At 41.9% G+C, this 16,926-nt stretch overlaps 1 protein-coding gene across 9 annotated transcripts in view; it reads left to right on the top strand.

Annotated features, from left to right (window-relative positions):
• The window catches only part of macf1a (microtubule actin crosslinking factor 1a), a 230,812-nt gene that overhangs the window by 75,198 nt on the left and 138,688 nt on the right, over nt 1-16,926 (top strand). The window lies entirely within an intron of this gene.

Raw genomic sequence — 16,926 nt, 5'->3', positions numbered from 1 at the left:
TTAAAAGCTGTTTCCTGTGTTTATTGAAGGCCTTCTGTCCACTCGTTATCTGCTGGTGGGTCCCAAAGGCCTGAGCCAGCAGTCAATAGGAACCCTGACTGTAAGTGCAGATAGAACATCCCCCGGCCAATTAATCAAGTCTGTTAACGCTCTCCTCTCCCCGACCACCTTAATGAAATCATAGCAGCCAATTGTAACAGACAGAGCAGCTATGAACATTTAGCTGCCAGTAAAAGCTGCCATTATTTTCTTACATATATTATATGCGACATTTCTGCACAAGAATATCAAAAGAAAAGTGACTAGACCTCTGTTTTATATTTTGTCGCCTGTCACTGTCACTTCTGGGACAGTGCCAGAGATTGAGCTGGGAAGATAAACATAACATGTATAAAGAAAAAAAAACGTTTCCTTATTTCAGACATTTCTGTCTGACTCACATAGATAGATTTGCATTAGCAAGGGTGGTTGTTTAATAACGAAGACAACGACTCTCATGTTCCAGCACTCCCTACATTGTTTTGATAGAGACTCCTTATTGCATGAATAGCATACTGAGCTTTTTACAGAGGAATTTCTGTTTCATTCAGCTTCCGGTCTGTCCAAAACCCAAAGCTATTCTCTTTACTGTTATAAACAGTTTATAGTTGCTGAAAGCAGTCAATTTAGCTTTTTTTTACTGTTATTATTTATTTACCATTGCAGCTGTAGTTGGCCTGATTTCAACCTGTCTGATCATTACACAAACGTTATCAAAACCAATGATCATCTGAATAATCCACACAACTGTGAATATATGACTTGGATTGTAATAAACTGGAATTTTCCTTTTAAATAAGTTTCTCTTTCAAGTCTGCGTCATCACTTTTTACTTGGGGGTTGGGGTCTCATCATGGCACCCCTTCTCTTTCCTATTCCACAGAAATCTGACCTCTGCTGTCCTCTGTTCATTTATTACCTCTTCTCACACCTTTACTCTCCTCCCTTTCTCCACCAGCAGCTACATCAGTTACATTTTACCAAACCCCCTTTTCCATAAAATTTTCAAATGCCGGTCTTGAACTCATCTCCCTATGAGCTCATTAAAAAAGGATTACTGTCCATTTATGTAACAAGACTAAGTCTTAACATACCTGACTTTCTTATGAACCTGTGCAATGTGGAGCAATTAACGCTGCCATTGATCACTTTCCAAGTTGTTGTGCCCGCCGGGCATGGTTAACATCCCCGTAGCCTCCAGGCTAAGCAAGATCTCTTTCATTTCCTGCTCTGCCACAGAGTGAAAAGAGCTGCAGTTTGTTTTCATTTGTTTTTTTTTGTAGGTATGTGTGTGTCATTACGGAGTGTGAAAGCGGTAAAAAGGTCTTTGCCAAGAGGTGGAAAAGCGACCTCGGGTCATTAGTAAGAGTGAAAGAGAAGCTTCTGTCCGTCTCTGATGTACGATCACTCCTCCTCTCTCCTCTTGTTTCATAGTCGGGCTCGGTGGTCTTTGGCTTTCCTTTTGCCTTTTCGTCACTGAGATTCGCACAAACGCACAATAGTCCACTGTCTCTGTAACACACTCTGTCACACACATAAGCATTAACTGACTCACTGACAGCTCCAGTGACTGTGAAAGAGCCTGAAATCCACACGCAACCTCACACCTGCGTGAGCACAACACACACAAATACAGCACACAAAACTTTGGACCCATACAACAGTGAAAGTCTGTAATGACTGAGAGGGAATTTTTATAGTTCATCCAGGCTACTTGATGCTTTTAACAAGCTGTTGTCAGGACAGTTTTATCACTGTACCTATTAAGACATCAAGTTAAATGAAAGGCAGAACTGCTGATACTAATGTGGTATTTATTGGGGAGGATTCAGATTGTGACATCCAGTTAAGTGGCTTAGCACAAGTCACCACTTGAACAACGATGATGATGTTTTTCTTCTAATGGAAGAAAAAACATGCAGCACATTCGGACCGCAACTAATAGTTATTGCTTTGTATTCAGTTATTTCATGTTAGATCACAGCAAAAAAACACAAGTTACATTGTTTTTGTCTATTCAATAGCCCCAAAACAAATGTTCTCAGTTTGTAAACATATATAAAACAGAGAAATGTGACAAATCTTTACATTTGAGAAGATTTAACTTTTGCTTGATAAATAACTCATAAATGCTTAATCACATTTGTTGCTTTACTTCTTTTCATGTAACAATGTTTATCTGTGGACCAACCAATCACACAGCATTTTGACATATTTTTGTCCATTATTTTTGATATGGAAAATCGTATTTTTCAACAAAATCACTTCATCGATATGCAATGATATTGAAGTTGATGTTTGTTGCTTAGATCCCGCTTTACTTTCAGGTGCTGTAGAAATAGTCAAACAAACATGTATTAGAAGTATAAGAGTTAAAGACTTTGAAGCCAGTAAGTTTAAAGGTTAAAGCCTGTTCTTCTGTCACCTTTAACTTCAAGGTGACAGAATAGCTCTCTGCAGTGAGCATGTGTCATCTTGAGATGTCAGCTAAAGACAAAAGAAACCCCAAACCTATATAAGAAGAGGCCTGAGACCTTTACCAGACTGAATGTAAACCTTGACGTCATGGCAGTGAGGACCCGCGGACGTCTCTGACAACCTGATAATTACAGCTTTTTCAGGAGCTTGGGTCAAGTGCCTCAATAAAAGGCCAGAGGACGGGGATGGTGTGCGGAGGGGTGGAGGGAGGGTCCTAATTGAGAGGTGTCCATGGCAACGAGAACAGCTGGGGTTAAAATTAAGGGCCTGGTTACCGTGGTTATGTGTTGGGGTCCCATGTATTTGTGTACACTCTTCACATTCTTTGCCCCTGCCCCTTTCATTGCCTCACTTTTTGTCTTTCTCCCTCTGCCTCGTCGTTTCCCATCCACTGACCTCATCGTCTAAGTGTCTTTCTTCTCCCTCATCTTCATCTCTCTCTCACGACCCTATAGATGTCTTGCTCTTTCTCCCTGGCTCTCACAAACACACCTCCTCCTAACCCTCTTTACCATCCCATTCATTCCACTGCTCTGTACATTTGTAGCAGAGCAAGGCTTTAACATAGCCAAGAGTTTGAGGTCCAGTGCCCTCAGAAGTGCTCTTCAGACAGGAAAAGTCGTGGAGGTCGAGACAAAATAGTGAAGTTCATCATTTTCTAGCTGTGATAGCAGCTTCACTCTGTAGACAGTGACAGTCAGTCGTTAGGTTCACCATTTTGGTCAAAACTGAAATATCTTTTTAACCGTTGGCTAGATAACCACACATTGTGTGAACCAGACTTGGGTTCAACATTCAACTGTTTGATTTTATTCTTTTTTTCATTTGTCGGCCAAGGTAGTACATTTTTATATATTTTTTAGTGGTTATTAAATATAAAAGACTTTGTTTGTTGTCATGTGTAATGTTTTTTTTTTTTGAGGTAAATGAATCAGAGTTGGGATACTGTGAACACTCTTAGATACTGAAAATGTTTCTAGGATAATTCAAACATTTGCTTTAATAGTGGAGGGCAGAGGAAGAATTTCATCGTACAGGGTAACTTGTTTCTTTAACAGTGCGTACAACGTAACGCCTCGACTTCAACTTTGAAACCAGGAAGAAAGAAGAGCCACATTTGAAATTCTTGGTTAGGAGTTCCCTCTTAAATTTCACTTTCCCTTGTCTTTTCTTGCTTCGCTGTGACGTCAGCTCTCCTGTCCTCTAACATGTTTTTGTTATTCCTCTTCTTTCACTTTCTGTCTTTGGCGTGTCTCCCATTTATCTTATGTTTTGTTCCTCTTGGACTTTGAAATGTCATCTGTCCTTATCTCACCCTCTTCATCCCATGCACTCTCACATGATAAGCCTTTCTGGCTGCCTGTCAATTTATCTCAATTGAAATAAAATTTTTCTTTTTACCAACCCTTTGGCTCCATTCTCTCTTTGTTCCTATTTGTTTCTCCTTCTCCTGCTCTCTGTGTGCTTCCCTCTGTATGCTCATTAACCTGTGATTAACTAAGGCCCTAAAACCAAAGGAGTTTGGATGAAGCTTCTCTTTTTCTCACGGGGTCATAAACCCATCGCTCTCTCTCCTGCCCTCTTTCAAAGTCGGTCTCCTCCCTCCTTTCCCACCATCCATTCATTCCGGACTTTTCTGTGCCAGCTTCTTCCTCTATTTCTCCTCCTCACCCCTCCTTGTTTCTCTGATGTTTTAGGGAAGTGTGTGTGTTAGTTTTGTTTCGGAACGTATAAAGGTCCACATTTAAGCAGCAGTTTCAGGGTGATGACCCTCTCCAAACTGTGGGATCAGATTGCCTAGTTGACTTGCTTGCAGTTGTGTCAACACACACACACACACACACACACACACACACACACACACACACACACACACACACACACACTGACATGATCCTTGCCCTTTTGCCATGAGGAGGGCTCTGACCGGACAGTTAATGCTCTAGAGGTCAACATCACTGTTTTCATGCTGCTCCTGAGCCTGATGACTGAGAATGAGGTAGCACCAGAGTCGGGTCGCAGAGGTCATACTGGTTTTCTGCCTCCAGCCAGGCTCACTTTGTTTACTGCTTACAAACCAAACTCCATCATCCATCATATATGAAATTAACCATGACAATGTATATTTTATGTCCAAACCAGAAAAACTGCAGCGTTGTGGTGGTTTAGGTTGATGGATGGGCCCATAAAGCCTGTGAGTGTGGTTTGTTACCACTGCATCAGTTCAGTTTTTTGATATCCATAGAGGAGATATTGGCCCTAATACACAAGATGTTTTGCTTTTATAACTTAATTCTTACGTTTATCGTAGGAAAAGCCATAAAAGAATTAAATAATTATCGTTGAATAATGTCTTTCATGGTCTTTATGTCCTTCTTTCTGATAATCAGTACCTCATTGATTAAGGATTTGAGAATCTTGTAAGGTAAGGCGATTATACGGAACCAAAAACAGTCCTGCTTTAAAGACGCTGCTTTAGTGCAGGCATTGTCTTCAGGTACTGGCAGAACTAGTTGGGCAAGATGTGCTGTCAAAAAATATTTTTGGATTATTTTAACAGATATTATGATTGTGATATGTGTCACAATGATGGGATGTAAAAAATGTTGATAATGAGAGGTTTATGATACTATCAGTAAAGGTTTTACAGTTATCGAAAGCTATTATGTTAGCGATTACGTTATCTTTCTTCAGGACAATCATGAGATAAAAGGAAGAAATACAGTGGCCACGTTACAAAGTAAACTGCCAGGAATGTACTGTTGCAACTGGGTGATGTCATGTTGAGCCTGTGTCAGTGTCTTTTGCTACAGACATTGATGATAATTCTTTGATGATAATGGTAACACATGTTTTGTAAGCATGAATGTTTTCTGCAGAACATTTTTTCTACAAATCGATGTTTATTCATCTTCTTTTCTTCATGTAGTGTCCAGAGCCCTTGTGAGTAGTCACAACTATTTCTGTGCTGTTGTAGCTTTAACTATAGTTATATGCTGAAATAATCTATTTTGGGTGTATGTTAGTGTGGCGCAAGAGGAAAACCGCGCAAAGATTTAAACTGTTCAAGTCTTTGTTCTTTTCTTTTTATTAAGCACTGTGAGAGAAAGGACGGGGTTAGTTGGGTTTTGTTTCCTGAAAACAAAAGCTTAGCCACTGCTGGGTTTGTTTCTGTTTTCTTGGGTGTGTAGGCTCAAACTTTTCCTGTTTTCTCAGCCAAGTAATTTAATTTTGCTATGCAGGAATTCACGGCTTTCAGAAACACTGTTGCTCTCTCGACATTTTAACAGCAGCGGCAGGGCCGGTGACCCAGTTTGACTCCCAAAGTTCACATGTACATGCTTCAAGAGTTTATCCTTCTTACTCTCCATTGAGAAAAAAACCCACTGTCATTTCCTGAAACACGGCTAAGTGGAGGGCAGCTTTTGGGTTATTAAATCACTGTTTTAGTGGAACTGTGACTGGTTTTCACACAGTCACTTTGTGTTTTATGAACACAGATTAGAGCCGTAGTTGGCTTTTTACGAGACAAATGTTATCCCTTTGATCTGCCAGCAGAAGCACTGGCTGTGAAACCTTAGCTCTAAACTGACCTCAAGTCTGTCTCCGGATGGGTCCACTTCCCACTTTTCATTACTGACATCTCTTAAGTAATTGGCTGGCACCCCTGTGCTTTGTGTTCGTCTGCGTCTGTATCCGTGTGTATCCTCACGTCAACTCCTGTTAATCCATCCTTGTTAGTTTATTTGGGGGTCACACTCATCCTCTTCCCTCCCCTGTTCCATCCTCCTCTCCTGTCCTCTAATCTCTTAATGGCATCTCGGGGTATCGCTGTCTGTCTGTCTGTCTCTCTGCTGGCTCCTGGCTCTGCTCCTGTCTGCTCTGTGGAGAGGGTGTAGCCATGCGCTTAGTGGTTCTGTCAAAACATAACTTGGTTAACTGTCAGCAGTAGCAGCACAGGCAGGTTTGATGTGTTCATCCCACACTGTCAAACTGGATACAATTGTTACAAATGAGAGGCTAACTGATACTCGATTCTTGGGGAAATATGTAAATAATTATAAGATACGTATAGAAATGTAAAATGTGGTTTTCTGCAGGGTCAGTTAAGAAGAAATAAAGAGCAGTATTGTATGTTTTTGTATAAAATTGACCAACTGATATATCAGGTTTGCAACAGATATGCACCAAACACAACTTATTGCTGGCCCCCATATTTTCAGTGTTCACATCCAATTCACTGACCTCTTTAAATACCCTTGTAGTTAAATATGTCAGTTACTACATAGTCTACTTTTCATAACCCAGTAACTCTTAATGTCCATAGCGGCCTAATATAACATCTGATGTACAGTTAACTAGATTGTCTGTGAAGCCTCGTTGAGGTCCAGTGATCACGATGCCCTGCTCCTCGCTGTGTGATTATCCACGCCTGAATAAAGAGCAGTCTGATGTTAATGGCTCATTCCCGTCTGACCCAGCCAAGCCAAATCCATATGTCTAGATGAAGCTAAACTATGTATGAGGGTGTAAATGTTTCACTTGTGTGCTCATCTTGCACCAAACATGATTATTTCCCGTAGTTTCCCTGCTGGGAATTCTTTGGCTGTTTTTCCTATTTTGTCTTCCTCCTCCAGCTCTGGTTACTTAATAATTATCATACCAGTAAACTGATGCAGACTGAGCCAAAGTTAACAGGCTGAAAAGTTTGGACGTCACACACTATAGAAAAGAAAATTAAACAGTACTGGGTCTGGATCCAAGTGTGAGACTAAACTTTTTCTTGAGTTTTAAGCTGAACAAGATATTTAAAAAAAAAAATCAATGATGCAACACTGGAAACAGACTGAATTTGCTTCTCTGTAACTGGACCCAGTCTGCCCCCTAACTGCGGAGTTTAGTACTGCAGGGGAACTGTGTGTCCCTGGGTTTGTCTCAATGTTTGGATGCATTTCAAACTGGCTCCAACTTTCCCTGCAGACTCTATCTACTATTGATCATTGTACTGCAAACAGAATTACAACTAGATCGCTCGCAGCTTTAGGATCCAAGAAAACTTTTCACAGTATGCAAGTCAGTGAATGAGCACTAGAGTCAGGTGCCTGTCTGTACTGAGGGCACTGCTGATGGAAATATGCCATCAAAACATGTACAACTACATCCACCTTGTTTCCAGTATGCGCACTGTTATGTCTGAAACCTCCGGGCACTTCTGTCTGAACGGTTCAGCCTCAGAGTGGCAGGTCAGGACTCTGGCGGCCGGCTCGGTTTCCAGGCAGGAAGTGTTCCTGCTGCATTTCACCAATGTAGGGCGCAGAGGTCACACAGCTACGGGAGAACAGTGTGGGATGCTGGAAGGCAGTGGAGATGTGTCATGGTCACTCCACATGCAGCTGTGTGTTGAAAGAGTCTCAAAATAGCCGTTTTATTTGTGTCTATTTACAGGATTACAGTTTTACAGAAACTTTTATGTCTCATAATATAGCTTATTCTCAACACATAACATTTTCCTTTGTGATGATGCAGAGAAATATTGATCGTTACACAGTTGTTAGCACATTCTTGCACAGGTAGGCGATGGCATTAAATGCAGAGGTGACTGAGTTCAGTCTGCCAGATGGTGCTTTGTCAGAGGAACTGAAGGGAGCGACGGAGGAGGAGGTGGAATATTTTTGTTGTAACTACATGAACATGAAAGTCCAAGGTCAGGGGATTCATCACTCTGATGCGACTGTCCTTTTCCTCATCCTGCTCTTGCTGCCGCTCTTCCTCCCTCCTGAACTTCATCAACACATTCTTTCCTGTATCCTCTTGAACTTAGCATGGCCTAAATTTCCCATGTTAAATAGAGCTGGATGTTGTTGGAGTTTTTGATACAGGTGCCAACACAATATCTGAATTCTAAATGGCGATACCGTTTGCCTAAACACAGAAACAGTTATGATTTAAAACAAATATCTCATCGCAGAAGACTGAGAATATGATCAAGCATTCAGCATACGGCGGTTTTCAGTACTCCTTTTGTTTAGTCTAATGATTATTTTCTGGATGGATTTTTATTTATCCTTTAGTCTATAAAACAAGATAACTTATTGAAATGTTTTGTCTGACTCTGACCAACAGTCAGAGACCCAAAGATAGTCACTTGCTGTAAAGTTAAATAAGGTAAAGTGCTCGACCCATCAGAAGTTTGGCATTTTTGCTCCACTTAAATGATTAATTCTTTCTTAGAATTATTATCAGTTGTGGGTACAAAAAAAAACACTGAGGTAGATATACATACAAGCAAATATAACCCTGTGTCCTTGATAGACACATTTCCTTATATTATTAGGAAGATAGAAAAGTAAAACAAAATAAAAATGATAAAAGGAAGAAATAAGGTCAGGATGGTTTTATGAACAATTACTGTCCCCATTCCTGCAGCTTGTATTCTTCTGTGTGGTCAGCCTGCATTGAATTTCCATATGCTGATACAGTTTATGACTCTGCCTGCACTCATCTCTCTGTACGATCATGTAAAGGCACAGGGCAGCAGTTCTGTTCACAAAAGTACAGTATATTTCTGTATGTGTGTGTGTGTGTGCGGTGTGTGTGTGCGTTTGCATATGACTTTGTTTGCGTGTCAGGGTGACCTTGCTGGCATCCTGGCTATCTTTGTGGAGGATGCTGACTGGGAGAATTGAGCCTCACTGGGGGAGGGAGAGACAGGAGACGTGACACGCTGCTGCATTAAACACGCAAGAGAGATACATGCAGGCAAACATGAGCATCAAGCTAGACAAGAAACATGCCAAAATAATGAAATGTTCTCCTCTGACCAGGGAGGCTAAAGATGAATTATATCATGACAATATACTTTAGTGAAGGCAGAGATAGTACTGATACTGTACACATCAGCCACAAAAGCCTGTGTGTGTTTGTGTGTGTTTGTGTCTGTCTCAGTGTCTCTTCTTCAGTGAGTGAGATTCCTCTCTGATATCTGAATGAAAAGGGTCATTCACTTCCCAACACAAACAGCCGATACAACACCGAGCCTTACAATAACACTCTCTCTCCTTCTCCCCTGATGCTTCCCACACTCTCTTCTCCATCTACTTTTCTTGTCCCTCCATCTTTCTTCTTCTTTTCCCTGCCTCTTGTGTCGAGCTTATACTGTAGTCTTACATCATCCTCGGCCTTTGTTACACCCTGTGTGTGTGTGTGTGTGTGTGTGTGTGTGTGTGTGTGTGTGTGTGCGCGTGTGTGTGTGTGTGTGTGTGTGTGTTTGCAGCTAAAGTTTCCAGACACAGCATTTTTTTTGCAGAGGGGGGGACAGGAGATTGCACCCCTGGCCTCTTGACCCTGAAAGCTGACATACACAGAGGCACCCTAATACACAAAAGCAGGCTATATTTCAGCCAGTGTCCCATGTGAGGGTCCGTGAATGTGGGAGGAAGAAATAGAATGACGAAATTATATTTTTAGAGTAATGATTTGTGTTTTTGAAGGTGTAAAGGCATAGCAAGATATCCTAAATTCAGCAAAATTCGGTGTAGGTGAGCAGAGTTGACTGTGATCTGTATGTGGTTGTGTGTTATGTTTAGATAACATAAATTGTGGGCTCAAAAGGGGCTTTGTGTGCACAGGGGTGATGAAATAACTGATAATGATGTGAGACATGCTAGAAATATTGTGGAGGAAATATAACAGACAACCGTTTTCTTTGCTCTAATGAGTTTATAACGTCATGGTTTCAAAGAAAGTAGGTGTTACTTGTAGTTTTGTGGCATGTGGTACAACTACAGTTAAAACCCTCCTTTTAATATGAAGTTGATTATAGGCATCACTGCTGCCAGAGATTGGTGGCTTCATGTGCACTGGTCTCACTGTCAGTGGTTTGAGTGTAAAGTCGTGCAGCTCAGCACACACATGTTGGTCTCTTCTGCCCCACAGTGGCTGCATCACACTCTTTACCACAAGAGACATGTGGTTGCTAAATTTCCTCTTTAGCCTGCTTTCACTTTGTTCCTGTTTCCTTTCTATCAATCAAAGTTTGTCACTTTAATTTTGTTTTTTTCTTTTCCCCTTTTGGAGATACTGTGTTCATATAAAAGCTTTTTTTTTTGTTGTTGTCGTTTTTGGAGTTTAAATATTTGCTGATGATAGTCTCATAGTAACAAAGTTCCACCCCCTGCTACCTGAAGACCTGCAACACTTGATGACTTTTAGAACATTTTTCCCAAGTTGTCTTTTTGTTATGGTCAAAAAATCATATTGTGATTATTTTAACAGACATTATGATATGATTCATGATTGATGGAAAAAACTATTAAAATCATGATGTAACTTTTTTGGAGTCTGCACCAAACAAAAATGTTTTCTTACATCTGGAGAACATGATTTGAAGGCCAGGACGTCTCACAATACTAATAATTACGGCTTCTTGCAATTTCGTCATCACACTTAATCATTTGAAATTTTGACTTTATTTCTTTTAATTGTGCAGCCCTAGTACAGGGGTAATTTTAGGACAGACAGGAGTCGGGGTGATGTAGTTCTGTTGCAATTGGAAATCACTAACTGAGCATCAATGTGCCTCAGTGGTGGAAAGCACCGGATAAACAGCTGGCATCAGGATCACATCTACATGACCTCATGTTATCTGGTAATTACGGTGCTTAGGAAGTGACTAATAGGAAAGAATGCCATTACTGCCCTCTTCATACATCCACCAGGAAAGACTTTATTAATTATGTGTTAAACACTACATCATTATTCTCTTACTGCATGCCTCAGCAAAATGACTTGAAAATGGTTGAAATGGGCTCAAACTGCAGCTTGTAGCACTTAAATGAACACATCAGTCAGTGAAGTCTGGAGCTGAGGTTTCTCCTCTGACAGCGGTGAAATGTCAGATTGATCATGGTTGTATATTGTTGTGTCTGAGGTTGCTAGGACTAAAATGTCAGTGGCTTTTTAGAGCCGAGTTGATAACTCGACCACAGACGCACACAGTCATACACACACACACACACGCGCGCGCGCGCACACAATTCCCTGCAAGGTGAGAATAACTCTAGGACCCCCTGCCTTCCAGTCTGCAGCCTGAATCATGCTGAATCACGCTGTAATGTCTGTGTCTAACATGTGAGCACACACACACGCTCACACACATGCACACCTTGGTTGGATCACCCCCTCTGTCTGAAGCTTTGGACGCACCATCACAGTCAGCAGACATCATTCAAAGATAGTCGCTCATAAATATCACAGCCAGGATGCATTGCTCACTCATAGCAACAGAGGTAAACACACAACACACACGCACATGCACACAAGCCTCCCTGACATTGAAGTGCACACAGCGTCCACAAAATGCTGCCAGCATGTGCACACACTGAAAGGACGATCACTTACAAATGCAACATTTAGTGAAATAAATAAAAGTTGGTGCATTATGTTCATATACTAATATAACAAAAAGCTTTAACATGCTCAAATAGAAATACTGTTTGCACAGACACAGGAAGAAGAGCATATTGGTATCTCCCATGCGGTTTCCTTCAGAGAGTATGAGGCAACCACTCAACACACGCACACACACATTCACATTTCCGTCTGTTTAGTCCCATTTCATTTATTTACCAGTCTTCTAACGGTGCACTGAGCAACGGCTACAGTCTGGTGGCTTGTTTCAGGGGAATGGAATTCACTGCGAGAGTGTCAGTGAGCGAGCGAGATTGAGAGAGAGTGAGAAAGAGAGCGAGTCATAGGGGAGAGAGGGAGGGCGTCTGAATGGAGAGAAGAACTCAGAGAAGTTATAGCTACAGCAGTTATGTCCTGGAAGTAGAGAGATGCTGGAGAAAGAACGGGAGGATTGTTCTTGTTTCACACGAGAAGAAGTGAAAGAAGAAGAAGGATCCTCATGATTCTGTTGAATGACATTTGACATTTAGTTTTAAAAGTTCTCTTTCATTTACACCACAAGTTTTGAGTCTTTGCCTGGATGCCTACAGTTGGTTGAGATGTGGTAACTTTTTATTTTTGGGTCAGACTTTGGACGTTTATTCTTGTGGAGTCACCTGAAGTTTTGCCAGAGTTTTGGAAGCAGAGCAGCAGTTAGTGAATCAAGATGGACTTTCTTACGGACCCGGCAGTCATAACGCCCATCCTGGTAGTGACTTTTCACTTCTTGACAGCAGCTGGATTTTGGTTTTATCGTCGCCGGCGTCGCCGGACACCCATTTTTGAACAAGGTAAACTGTACCTTAATGTTTCTATCCAACTGCTGCTGAGGGGGAAGGATAAGCTAAACATTTTTCTACCTGTTCAGTTTTTTTTGCACGTCGTTCCTCCGTCACTGCTTTTCCAACTATAATTTATCTCTTCTTTGTAAAGGGAACAGGATGATTTAACTTTACATCCATGTGCTTCCTGTTTAGGCTCCACCCCTTCTGCTGTGTCATTTTTGTACAGGTCAACTGCACTTATCTGTCAGCATGTCACTGCTCTATTTAAGCTGTTGCTCTTAGCATTCAGCGCAGCACCTGCATGGTTTTTGACAGGCCTTTTTGAGATAGTTTGAAGTTGTTAGCATGATGCTGAAGCTTTTGTAGCATGCAGCAGTACCTCCATATTCCTATTTTAGTCTGAGTGGAATGTAAAGCAGCTTGTTCTGTACAGAGCATATAGGTTTCTCCTGTTTCACCTCCCTTTAGAGTGAGTTACAGCCTTCACACGAGTCATTCTGTGCTGCAGGACTTGCTGTATCTCATCTTCTCCTACTGCATGAGTCAGTGGAGCAAAGTCTTCCATATTTGGCTCTTTGTGGAGAAAGGCTGTTATATTTCATGGCCTATTGAATCATATAGTCACAGCCATGTAATTCAACCTGGAGTCTCCAGGCGTGTGTGTCTTCAGCTGCGTACGTGGCCAGCTATGTCTTGTTTTTATAACTACATGCTCTACGGCAAACAACGAGCTTCTGTGCTGCCAGTAAGCTGCTAAGTTTAGTCATGTGTCTAAATATTCATAGCTAATTGTAAACACTGGGGTGACACCAAAGTTTTTGCAGCATGAAACAAATTCCAGCTAGATTTCATAGTTACAGTAGGTTTATTGCTAAAGCTCAGTTAAAGCCTCAGGCAAATATTCATGAAGTAACAGCCTTTTGTATTCGAACCATTTTGATATGATGTTTATACTTCAAATCTAGTGGCTCCTAATATTGGAAAAACTGAGCTGAAATGTAGCGTAGTCCTTATCTGTAGATGAGACAGTGGGTTTGGGGCACGAGTCTAATTTGGTCTGCATGCAACGATTGCTTTAGTTTCACCAGGGGAGAAATATCTGGCATGACACAACAGTGAAGATCGATGCAGTTGATCAATACTGAGAGAGCAGCGGATGCAACAGTGATGGTAAGAGAGACAAGGGGGCAGTTAAAGGGAGAAAATGTCAGGGCAAAGAGCCCCAAAGAAGCTGGATATTTTTGAGGGAGAATGATGAGAAACCTGGGCAATAATCACAAAGTGGAAATGACCCTTTCTGACATCAGCTCGCCCTACATCCTTTGTTTTCTCTCACCCCATCTCTCAACCTGAAAGACTGTAAAAACAGGGCTAAAACCACTTCTTCTTTATGAACATTTCATCATCCTTTAAGCACCAAAGCTCTGCAGGAAGTTGCATTTGGCATAGGTTACATTGGAATATAAATGTATTACTGCATCTCTGTAGTTCTGCTATTTCCTTTAACTACACAGGGGTTACATGTTGTCCACTTGTATGGTCAGCTGAGGGTGCTGTGCCCGTCTTGCCTCACTTATGAATTAGGAAGCTTGGCCGCTGTTGTTGCCTGTCCAGCATCCTGGACAAGTTCATGATGTTGGTTATGATGTTTGCATTTAAGGTAGATCCAGAAACAACCTCATAGAGTTGATTAGAAACCGTTAAATGTGCGTGTTTCTCTGTGTCCGTGTGAATGATTTTGAAACCAGAATGAGGTCTCATACTTATTCAAGCGTCAAACTTGACTTTCATGTTTACTCGCTTGTTTAATCGTGTCTCCAGGTTGCAGAGGAGCTAGTGCGACACAGATAAGTGTGTGTGTGTGTGTCTGTGTGTCTGTGTGTGTGTGGTCACATTATGCGATGCTGCGGTCCTAAACTTATTTTACTCATCACAGGAAACCAAGCCTGTCACAGTGGTAGGCCAAGCGTGTTAGGGTGTGTAGCGTTAGAAATTAGCATAATGTGGTTTGAGTTGACACATCATGTAGATTATGGTGGTTTACACTTTCTGCGAAATTGCCAACCCTAGCTCTCCGAGTTTAGAACATGTGCAGCCTGTCCAATATACTAATCGGTAGTTGTAGATTAAATTGTATTTATTTGTATTACTAGTATTCAGATTACAGAGAAACAACAAAAATCCCATACAAAATGGTCAGAAATACTGACATAAATTAAATCAAGTAGAGGCCAGATGTGGTTTGATGTCGTGACCACTGAACAGGACAGATGATGTCTTTATTTAGCTGTGGGTCAGTCGTAAAACCACACTGACCCTCAGTCACCATCAATTATTGATATAGTTACCTGCCTTAGTCTTTGGTCATTTCAGGCTAGCTTAACAAGAGAAGCTTTTTTCCTTCAAGCCCTCCAGTGTCTCTCTCTTTTGGCTATGGGAGGATGGGTTGAATCTAATCTGATGATGGAAGTAACTAGGCTAACTGGACAGCTGGTTAGTGTGTAAAATGGCACACATTAACTACGAAGCAGAGAGAGGGATAGAAAGTTTGAATATTTAAGACTAAAACGACTTTTGAAAGCAAATCTCTCCTGGAAACTTGGTCTCCTCCAGTCAGCTGATTTGCAGAACTAGTGAACGAGTGAGCCTGTCCTCCTCCAAAAACAGTTGGCATTCAATGTTGGTAGCTCAGACAGAAAAATGGGATGAAAAGCTGAAGGAAAGAAAGAATGACTTGAAAAAGCGAGGGATGGAGGCTGCTGCCAGCCTTTGAGTGTCACCAAAGAGGAGGAGAAGGAGGAGGAGGATGAGGAGGCGGAGAAATGAACCCTGGGAGCCAGCCTGGATAAAAGAGAAATTGAAAAAGAAAGGGAAAGCGAAAGAAGAGAAAATAACTTGATGGACTTAAAAAGAAAGAAGAAAAGAAGGACACTCAGAAAAGTCCCTCCCACTTTTAATTTCAATTGAATCAGAAGAGGAGAAAGCCAGGACACCGGAAGACGATGGAACAGACACGGAGAGAGGGAGATTAGAGGTGATAACAGGAGAAGGAGGGAGCGAGGGATAAGTACACTGCGTGGTATTAGAGGCATAAGCCCTGTCTGGTATTTTTAGTGTGGATGGTCCCTTAGAGATGGAAAGAGGAGAGATTCACTGTGGAGGCACGGAGGAGAGGACGACTCTGATGGCGAGAGGGAGCGAAGAGGAAGAGGACCCGGAGGAAGGCGGGTTGGAAATGAAGGAGTGAGGTCGCAGGCAGAGGAAACGGAGGGAGAGGCGGAGAAGGAGGAGGAGCTTGTGTTAGTCTGTCTGAACTTGTTGTGACTGTAAGAGTGTGCGAGTCACTGACGCCTGGTACAGTGCGGAGCTACACAGCACACCTGCTGTAAGAGTCGGGAGCTGCTGTCGTACCTTTGCATCTTTCCTGGTTTGGAAGGAAGGTCACATGACCTTCTGAGGACTCAGCGGTCGTAGCTGAGCTTGCAGCCTGTGCAGACTCACTGCTTCCACACTGCTGATTCTTTTCTCTGTTTATTTATTTATATATTTATTTTTTTGTAACATGACAGAGCAGAAATTATTCAGCACTGCGTTGGCGCTGTCCTGGCCATCTGAGCTATTTTGAGAGACAGTGCTGAGCAAGAAAGAAGAAGAGTTCAGGCTGTCAGCTGGGAGAGGAGGCAGGCAGTGAATTTTTCTTTCCATGATTGGAGGATGTGTTCCGCACGAGGCAGTGTGAGCTAAAGCCTGCAAGAGGCCTCGTATTCACCACTGACTGCTTATTGTCTCTGCCTGAACAGCACGAGTCTGGACTGGGGCCAAAAATATGACCATGGCTCTTCTTTATTATGTGTGTGCTTGTCCTCTCCCATCCCTGTTGTACACACACATCACACATGCACAAATGAGATGAATGACTCTGCTTTGGCTGGTTTTCCTGTCTTTATTAAATTAAGTCCGCCAGGCCTGAAATCCATCTCAGCCCAAGGCACAGCCTATCCCTCTACTTTCTGCAAGAGCCAGGAGCAGAAAAGCCTCAGGGCTGTTGACTCTTTTACAAAAGAAAGGCTGGAAAGTTTGTGTTAGCCTCTTAAGGAAAGGAAAAAGCAGGAGTAAAGGCATGGTAATAAGGAAGGAAATGGAGTTATCAGGCAGCTGCTGCATCTGGCTTTTGTCA

The sequence above is a fragment of the Sparus aurata genome, chromosome 3, assembly GCF_900880675.1.
Source record: "Sparus aurata chromosome 3, fSpaAur1.1, whole genome shotgun sequence".
NCBI classification, from domain to species: domain Eukaryota; kingdom Metazoa; phylum Chordata; class Actinopteri; order Spariformes; family Sparidae; genus Sparus; species Sparus aurata.
Note: the sequence above shows the minus strand (reverse complement) of the source record. Positions and strands in the feature narration are given on the sequence as shown.